At 44.8% G+C, this 7,568-nt stretch overlaps 1 pseudogene; it reads right to left on the bottom strand.

Moving 5' to 3' along the window:
• Positions 1-2,081: 2,081 nt before the first annotated feature.
• On the bottom strand, positions 2,082-2,951 carry LOC100480737 (annotated as a pseudogene).
• Positions 2,952-7,568: the final 4,617 nt, after the last annotated feature.

Below are 7,568 nucleotides of genomic sequence, written 5' to 3'. Positions count from 1 at the left end.
TTGCCCACCCTCCCTCTCCAGAAGGAACCACCATGCTGCATTTAGTGTTTTTCATTCCCACTCATGTTTTTATATCTTCCCAACAGAAGTATTCCGTATAGCCATAAAAGATACATCGTGTTGTTTTGCAGGCTTTTAAACTTTATATAAATGGTATCATATAGTTTGAGTCACTTTGCAACTTTCTTCTTCAGGCAAGAGATTTTTGCTTTGAAGCTTAGCCAAATGGATCCAAGTACCTCTATTTGCTTCATTTTAGCCACTATGCTGTACTCCACCATGAATGTAATTGCAACTTATTTATCCACTCTCCTAAAGACAGACATTTAAGTTGAGCGCCAAAGCCTCCTGGTGGCTTCACCAGCCCTTCCCCCCTTCCTCAGTAACAGCTCCACCTTATTCAGAATGCAACATGAAAGGATGCATTTCCTCACCTGTCTCGTTCCCAGATGTGGCCACGTCTATATTTTGGCTGCTACAAAGTAAGCAGGGGTTCCTGAGTGGGACCAGAGAGCGTCAGACTAGAGCAAGCCCTTCTGTTCCACTTCTTTCTCTCTTCTCGTTGCCTCGAATGTGGGTTTGACAGCTGGAGCTCCAGCCCCCTTCTGAAACCACCACTTGGAAAGTTCCTTGAGAAATCCTGTTGGGATGAAATTCAGTTTATAAATTAATTGAAGGAGAACCACTATCTTTATTGCACTGAACGTTCTTAAGCTTGTATGTGATTTATTCATGCATTAAAACAAGACAAAACAAAACAAAAACGCCACCTCTGGCCATGTTTTGTACTTTTCTCTGTAAAGTTCTAAAATTTTTGTTATGTTCACAATTGGTCTAAATACTTTTGGTGGTTGTTGTATGTGTTTTTCTTCAATTACGTTTGTGTGTCTTCTCCTATTACATGATTCTAACTGGTTTCCATTGTTATAGAGGAATGCTGTTTATTGGTTTTGCATTTCGATTTCACATCCAGAATACCACTGATCTCGGTATGGGCTCTAAATTCCTGATTTGCTCAGGATAGTTCTGGTTTCCACCTGTTGATCTGGCATCCCAGCTGGTTTAGCATTTGTGCCATGTTCCAAATTCCTGATGAAGTGATATTTCTAGCAATTGCATTCAAATGGACCGCAACGGATTAGCAAACCTCCAGCTCCTGCAATGCTGTCATCCAGGACCCATGGAGATATCTTGGTGTTTGTACAGTAAACAAAGTTCTCACTTGAACACACGGTTTAATGTGAAGGGTGACCAGTGATAATCTCCCTCTGTTTTCCAGACTCTTTGTGCAAGGTAACTGACCCTGTCCTTTATAGGCTAGCAAGCAGGGCACTGCCTTATAGAACAAAAATGCTTGAACCCTCTGTGTAGCATTGTGAGAATTTGGTTTGGCCAATTATTTCCATAGTTTCTAGTCTTTATAATATTTTTCATAAGATAGGAGCTCTCTCTATTCAGTGAAGATTTATTAGAACTCACCTGTAAAACAGAATCAGGGCCTTTGGTCTGTGTGTTTGAGGTGGGAGATATGGGAGTATGGGGGTGATTGTGGGGGTACTTTTGATGGCCAGTTCACTTTCTTAATGGTTGTTGGTATATTTGGGATTTTTTTAAACCTTCTTGAGTTGATATTGGTAGTCTATGTTTTTCAAGAAAATTATTCATTTTATCTAAGCTTTCAAATTTGTTGGCATTATTTATTATTGTTTATTATTATTATTTTAATTTATGATTCCACCCAGTGTGGAGCCTAACATGGGGCTTGAACTCACGACCCTGAGATCAAGACCAGAGCTGAGATCAAGAGCCAGATGCTTAACTGACTGGGCCGCTCAAATAGCCACCCCTATTTTATTTCATTTCATTTTGTTTATTTTATTTTATTTCCCTCATTAAAACAGATCTCAACTTTATGTCTGTTTCTATTCCTATCATTGTTTATTTATGGTTTTTTCCATCCTTTTTTATTTTTATTTTTATTTTAAAAAAAAAAAAAAAAAAAAAACCCCCCCATCCTTTTTTAAAGAGACTATTTTCTGTCAACCTTCTTTCCATTTTGTTTGCCTTTGTGGAAGAGCAGCTCAAGACCACTCAGCGGTTGCTCCTACCCATTCAGTGGCCCGAGCAGTGGGAACTGCAGACCAGTCTTCAGTGGCCGGCTGATTGTTCCAGTCTTCAGTAGGGAGCTGCTGAGTATACACAGAGTGCACCTGCTGGCCGTCAGACCAGTTTGTGACTTCAGGATGAATAGTGGTGAACTCAGGACCTGGAGCAGTCCACTCACCCTGAAATTCCTCCTTCTCAGCAGCGTCCTGCTCTTCCTTTTCAACCTCTTCAGGATCTCTGTAGAAGTAGAGATGGGGCACAACCTCCCATGGGTGTTCCCGAGAAATGGTGCCATGCATGCTCAGAACTTCCCCGGGGCCAGCATCCGCCACAGCAGAGCTGCTGAGTGAGCTCTCTTATTGTCGCAAGGGGTGACGATGTCCACACAGCACAGGGGAGAGTCTGTATTACACAGAGTGATGGTAGGCAGGTTAACATAAGACACCTCTGGGAAAGGCTGGTGGTCAGCCCTGGGATCTGTAACCTCCAGCATGCGGGCTCCTAGAAGGCTGCCTGGAGCTGGTTCCTGAGGGTCCCAGGAGTGAAGCGATCGGAGTGGCTCCAGTAGCATCAGCAAACTTCAGCACAGCTCACTGGCCAGTATTCCTGGGCGATATGACACTGATATCAGCTGGGGTTCCAATGGCAACAATGGTGCGATCTACCACCAGAAGCTTCTCCCACGTTCTCCTCACATTCATGACATAGATGCCGCCACTTTTCCTTTTGTGGAGGTACTGCTCCATTTGGAAGTCAAGGTTGGTGCCACCTAAGTGGGTTCCTGCTGCAAGGAGTTTAAGGACATCCCCCTCCTTCAATTGCAGGACATTGAGGGCTCCAGACATTGTGGAAGTTTCCCTTTAAGTTACAATGGGAGCACAGAACAACACTGTATGGATGTCTCTCTGGGTAGTGCAGAAAGGCTCCATCTGTTTTTAAATCTTGCTAGAGGCTTGTCTATTTCAGTTGTTCAATTAAAAATCCAGTTTCTGTTACTTTGTAATATTTCTCCTTTAACTTGGTTTTCTATTTTGTTCATTTTCATTAATTGTAATTTTTTTCTGTTAAAACCAGAAAGTAACTTTTTTTTTTAAAGATTTTATTTATTTATTCGACAGAGATAGAGACAGCCAGGGAGAGAGGGAACACAAGCGGGGGAGTGGGAGAGGAAGAAGCAGGCTCATAGCGGAGGAGCCTGATGTGGGGCTTGATCCCAGAATGCTGGGATCATGCCCTGAGCCCAAGGCAGACGCTTAACCACTGTGCCACCCAGGTGCCCCAGAAAGTAACATTTTAACATAAGCAGTTCATTGCTTTTGCCAGTGAATTTCATTAATTTTTGCACTGTTTCTCATTTCTCAAGCCTTTCTTCCTTGTCCACTGCCTCTGACATTGAGTATCTGCTGGTAATAAAGTCTCTTATTTGTTGTACATCTGAAAATATCTCTGTTTTGCCTTGCCTGCTGAATGATAGTTTAGCTGGGTATAGAATCCCAGGGAAGGTGTTTTTAAGATTTCTTTACTGCGCTTGTTACATTTTATAATTATATACATTATGTGATTATTTGAAAAATGTCCATCTCTCACCAGGATGATTTTCCTTTGTTTTGTCCACCACTGTGTATCCCAGTCTCTAGAACAATGCCAGGCACATAATAGGCACTCAATAAACAGTACTGAATGAATGAAAGAGTGAGTGAATGAATCCCTCACTAGGTTTTCGGTTCTCCAAGGGCAAGGTGGGAGTCTCACTGTTCAGGGCTGGGTTCCAGTGACTTGCCTGGTGCCTGACATAGTAGAAATTAAATAAACATCTGTTGAAGGAATAAATGAATTCACACAAGTTCTAAAACCAAAGAATAAGAATAGTACTCTTAGAAAGTTGTGCCATTCGAAAAAGCAACCTTTGGAGACTTCTAGGCCCACATTTTCTTTTTAAAATTTCTTCCCTGGGGTGAGGTGCAAGGGAGTTGGGGATAGAGAGGGGGCTTTCATGAAAGCAAGGCCATCCTTGGATTATTCCCTTTTACCAAATCTGCACAAACCTTCAATGACCTGTTCCCAGAAAGGATAATGTTCTCCAGCTTAACGGGGACCCTGCTTGAGACTTTGTTTCTAAACAGACTATAACGCACCATCACCAATGGCTCCTTTAAGGGAAAAGGGTGTCACAACAGGAAAGATGACATCCAGGTGCAGACTGCATGGACAGGCACGGTGACTAATAAAATATTCAGCAGTTGCTGCTGTGGCCTTAGCAAGGACATGCGGCAGAGCCAGCTGATGCCTGAGTGTGAGGAAGTGTGCCAGGATTTGCAGTAAGGCCCATTTAGGAAGGAGGCAGGGCCTCTGAGGCCCATTGTACAGGAGGCATTTAAAGAGTTGGCCCCCTGGGAGCACTAATGTGCTTTGATTTGGCCATTTACAAAAGGGAAGGAACTATTAGGACTTGGAAAAGATGTCTGGCCTGCACCATTTAGAGGACACAGGGGTCACCTGTGTGTCAACAAAGTAAGAGGGTCATTCATAAAGCCCTAACTCCATTTTTCAGCCCTAAACCCAGCTCACCAGGCTGGGGGTGGGGTGGTGGGGGACGCGCTGCTGTGTTTCTCTACTTTCTGGTCCATTCTAACAATTTGCGATTGAACGTCTGCTCTCACATGTGGTCCATTTCCAGACAGTGTCTATAGACACAGATGGCACCTTGCCCTCTCGAAACCGCCTCCTTCCATGGGACGAGGGCAATAGTCTTGTAGCTGACGCCCTCCGCCAGCCGGTGATGAGGCTTCAGTGCATTTCTCTGTCTCCGGTCATTCGTCAGGCCATGCGGCTCACCGACAGCCAAGCTGGAAAGACACAAAAATGTGGAGAAAAATGAGTTTTAAAGATGCCAAAGCTAATGTGTTAGCAAGATTTTAAAAACATGTTTTCCTTGGCTTGCGGAGAACAGGGAACAGACCTTTTCTCAAACTGCATCTCCTTCAGCCATGACGTCTTCCCTGAAACATGGAAGTATAAACAGAGAACAACATCCCTTCCAAATATTGGTTCAGATGCAGGCCGAGCCCAGTTGCCAAAGGAGAAGAACAAAATTGGAAGCAGAAAAGCAAATTATTCTTGAAGGCATCAAAGTGGGTTTCCCAAACAAAGGAGAGTGCCTTTTCTTTGTTAAGGAAGGGGGGAAAAAGCCATTACGGAACATCCTTTACCCGTTAATGCTGATGTATGACAAAAATGCTTTGGCTCTGATCTGTAATCTGCCTTTCAGAGACTCTCCAGCTTTGGTGTCCTCGAGAAAGGAACTTACTGAGTGCCTTTATACATCTTTCAAGTAAACATTAACAACAACAACAATAATAAAGTAATAAATTGGCCCCAAATCTTGGCACAACCTGAAACCATATGTTCTGAGAGTTGCTTCATTCACTGGTAATTAAGTTTTCTTTTGCCCCCACAAAATGAGACTTTTTTTGGGGGGGGGGGATCCAACAAATAGCTTTAGACCTGTGGGCATCTTGACGGAGACTCGTCGTCTCTTTTGAGGATCAAATCCTGGCTAGCTTTGTTTGAAGTTCAGAGCCCGGCATGGCATCTGAGAAGCGTTAATAAAATAGTAGTACATACATGGAGTTATTCTGAAACTCCAAAGACTTCATCCCAGGAGGGACGTGTAGTAACGACTCACTGTCTTGAACAACACCACCACAAAGGGAGGGTGTCCAAGTCACTCTGACACAATGGAATCACACATGTCTTCACGCCCAGGCCACCCGAAGAACTCAGGTGCAGGGACGCCAACACATTTTCTGCATCTCTTCTAATCAACGCCCAGCCGAGTCTGCAGCAAAAGTCACTGAGCATTTGGGTATATACACGGCTTGTCTTGGGGTAGTGCAGGCTTGCAAAACACAGATGTTTTCCTTTTAATCCTGTTTGTGCTTTGCAATGGTCACACTCGGTGTCATTTGGCTGCAGGAATCCCCTCTAGGAATGATCCTGCAAGAGAAATAGTGTGTGCATTGAGCCAACCGATTTGGGGCAGCTTCCCACCTCTCTGCAAAGCTGAGCACGGTTTATTGGAACAGAACGGGTTATGAGGGTGAGGATGAACATATAAATACCTCTTTTTTTTAATGCTACCTGCATAGAATCTAATCATCCGGCCCTTCAAGGCAAGTTTACGATTATGTGTAATGTATTTTTGGATCTCAAACAGCATAAAGAGCGAGCTCAAGGATCAGAGCCTTGGAATGAAGCAGACGGTGTGTGTATTTCTCTTCTGCCCACAGAAGCTCCCACCTTGCCCCCTCCTTTGGATCAAGGAGGGAAGTTCGCTGCGAACCATGACATTATCCCAAAGCTCTTGCCACTGTGGTGATCCGGTGCAAATTTTGGAAGAGCTCTAGAGCAATGCTTGGTCCTTGATGACTAGGACATGGGGCAGATCCGTTTGGGGGCATAAAGGAAGATCCGGATTCGGTGATGGTTCATCAGGAGTCTACTCTGTGCTGGGAAATTCGTTAGTCTATTTCTACGTGCAGTTTTGTGTAACACCCACGACAGAGATCTATAGGACGGTTACCATCATGATTTCCATTTTATAGATGTAATTGAGCGTTAGGGAAGCTACATAATTAGTCCACCCATCCAAACGCTCCCCTCTACCTGCAGGATAAAGTTCCAGAGCCCAGGGATTCTCCATGGAGAGACCCTCAGTCCAGCCATCCACACATCTTTTCCATCCCCTACCTTATCCCTCATTGTTGCCAAAGGAAACCCGGTGTTCTTTTTCCTGCCTTAAAGGAGGCTGAGACTCCCACAGCCAGCAGTGCGACCAACAGAAAATCCAACCCCTAAAAGCACAGAGCTTTAATGAGAGTCTTTACTGACAATTTCTCATGGAAGGTCTTCACACACAGAGGGCTGTCCTAAAAACCCACTTTCCATACCTCTCCCCTCAAAGCCCTGGTTCTTATGGGAGCTGCTCATCTCATTTTCTTCTCTCCTTCATTAATTCCTTAATGCCCCTCCCTTGTTTCCTTCTCCTGCAACCCACCCCCTGTCCTTCCTCGAGGGGAGGAAAGCGGCCTTCCGCCCGGGTCCCGTCCCCTCCCTGCACAGGTTAACATGGCAAGGCCAGCACGGGGGGTGGTTGGAAGACTGCAGATATGTCTGTTACCATTTTTTTTCCTTTATCGGATTCACGCTGTACTCTAGCAAAACTGAGCCGGGGATCAGCTTCCTGCATGGGCCTTACCAGGTCTTTTCTCTCAAGACTAGCTCTGCCCAGGCAGAGCCCCAGCCCCTCCCCGGAGTGAACAACCGCTTCACCTGGATGACAGGGGTAGGTGCCTTCCCTGGGCTCCCATGCATCCCCGACCATAGCCCATGCGTGGCAGTCTCCATGCAATGTTGGATTATTCGTGTATAGGTCTATAGATAATTCATCTCCCACCTTATTT

This window comes from Ailuropoda melanoleuca, chromosome 10 (genome assembly GCF_002007445.2).
Source record: "Ailuropoda melanoleuca isolate Jingjing chromosome 10, ASM200744v2, whole genome shotgun sequence".
Taxonomy (NCBI): domain Eukaryota; kingdom Metazoa; phylum Chordata; class Mammalia; order Carnivora; family Ursidae; genus Ailuropoda; species Ailuropoda melanoleuca.
Note: the sequence above shows the minus strand (reverse complement) of the source record. Positions and strands in the feature narration are given on the sequence as shown.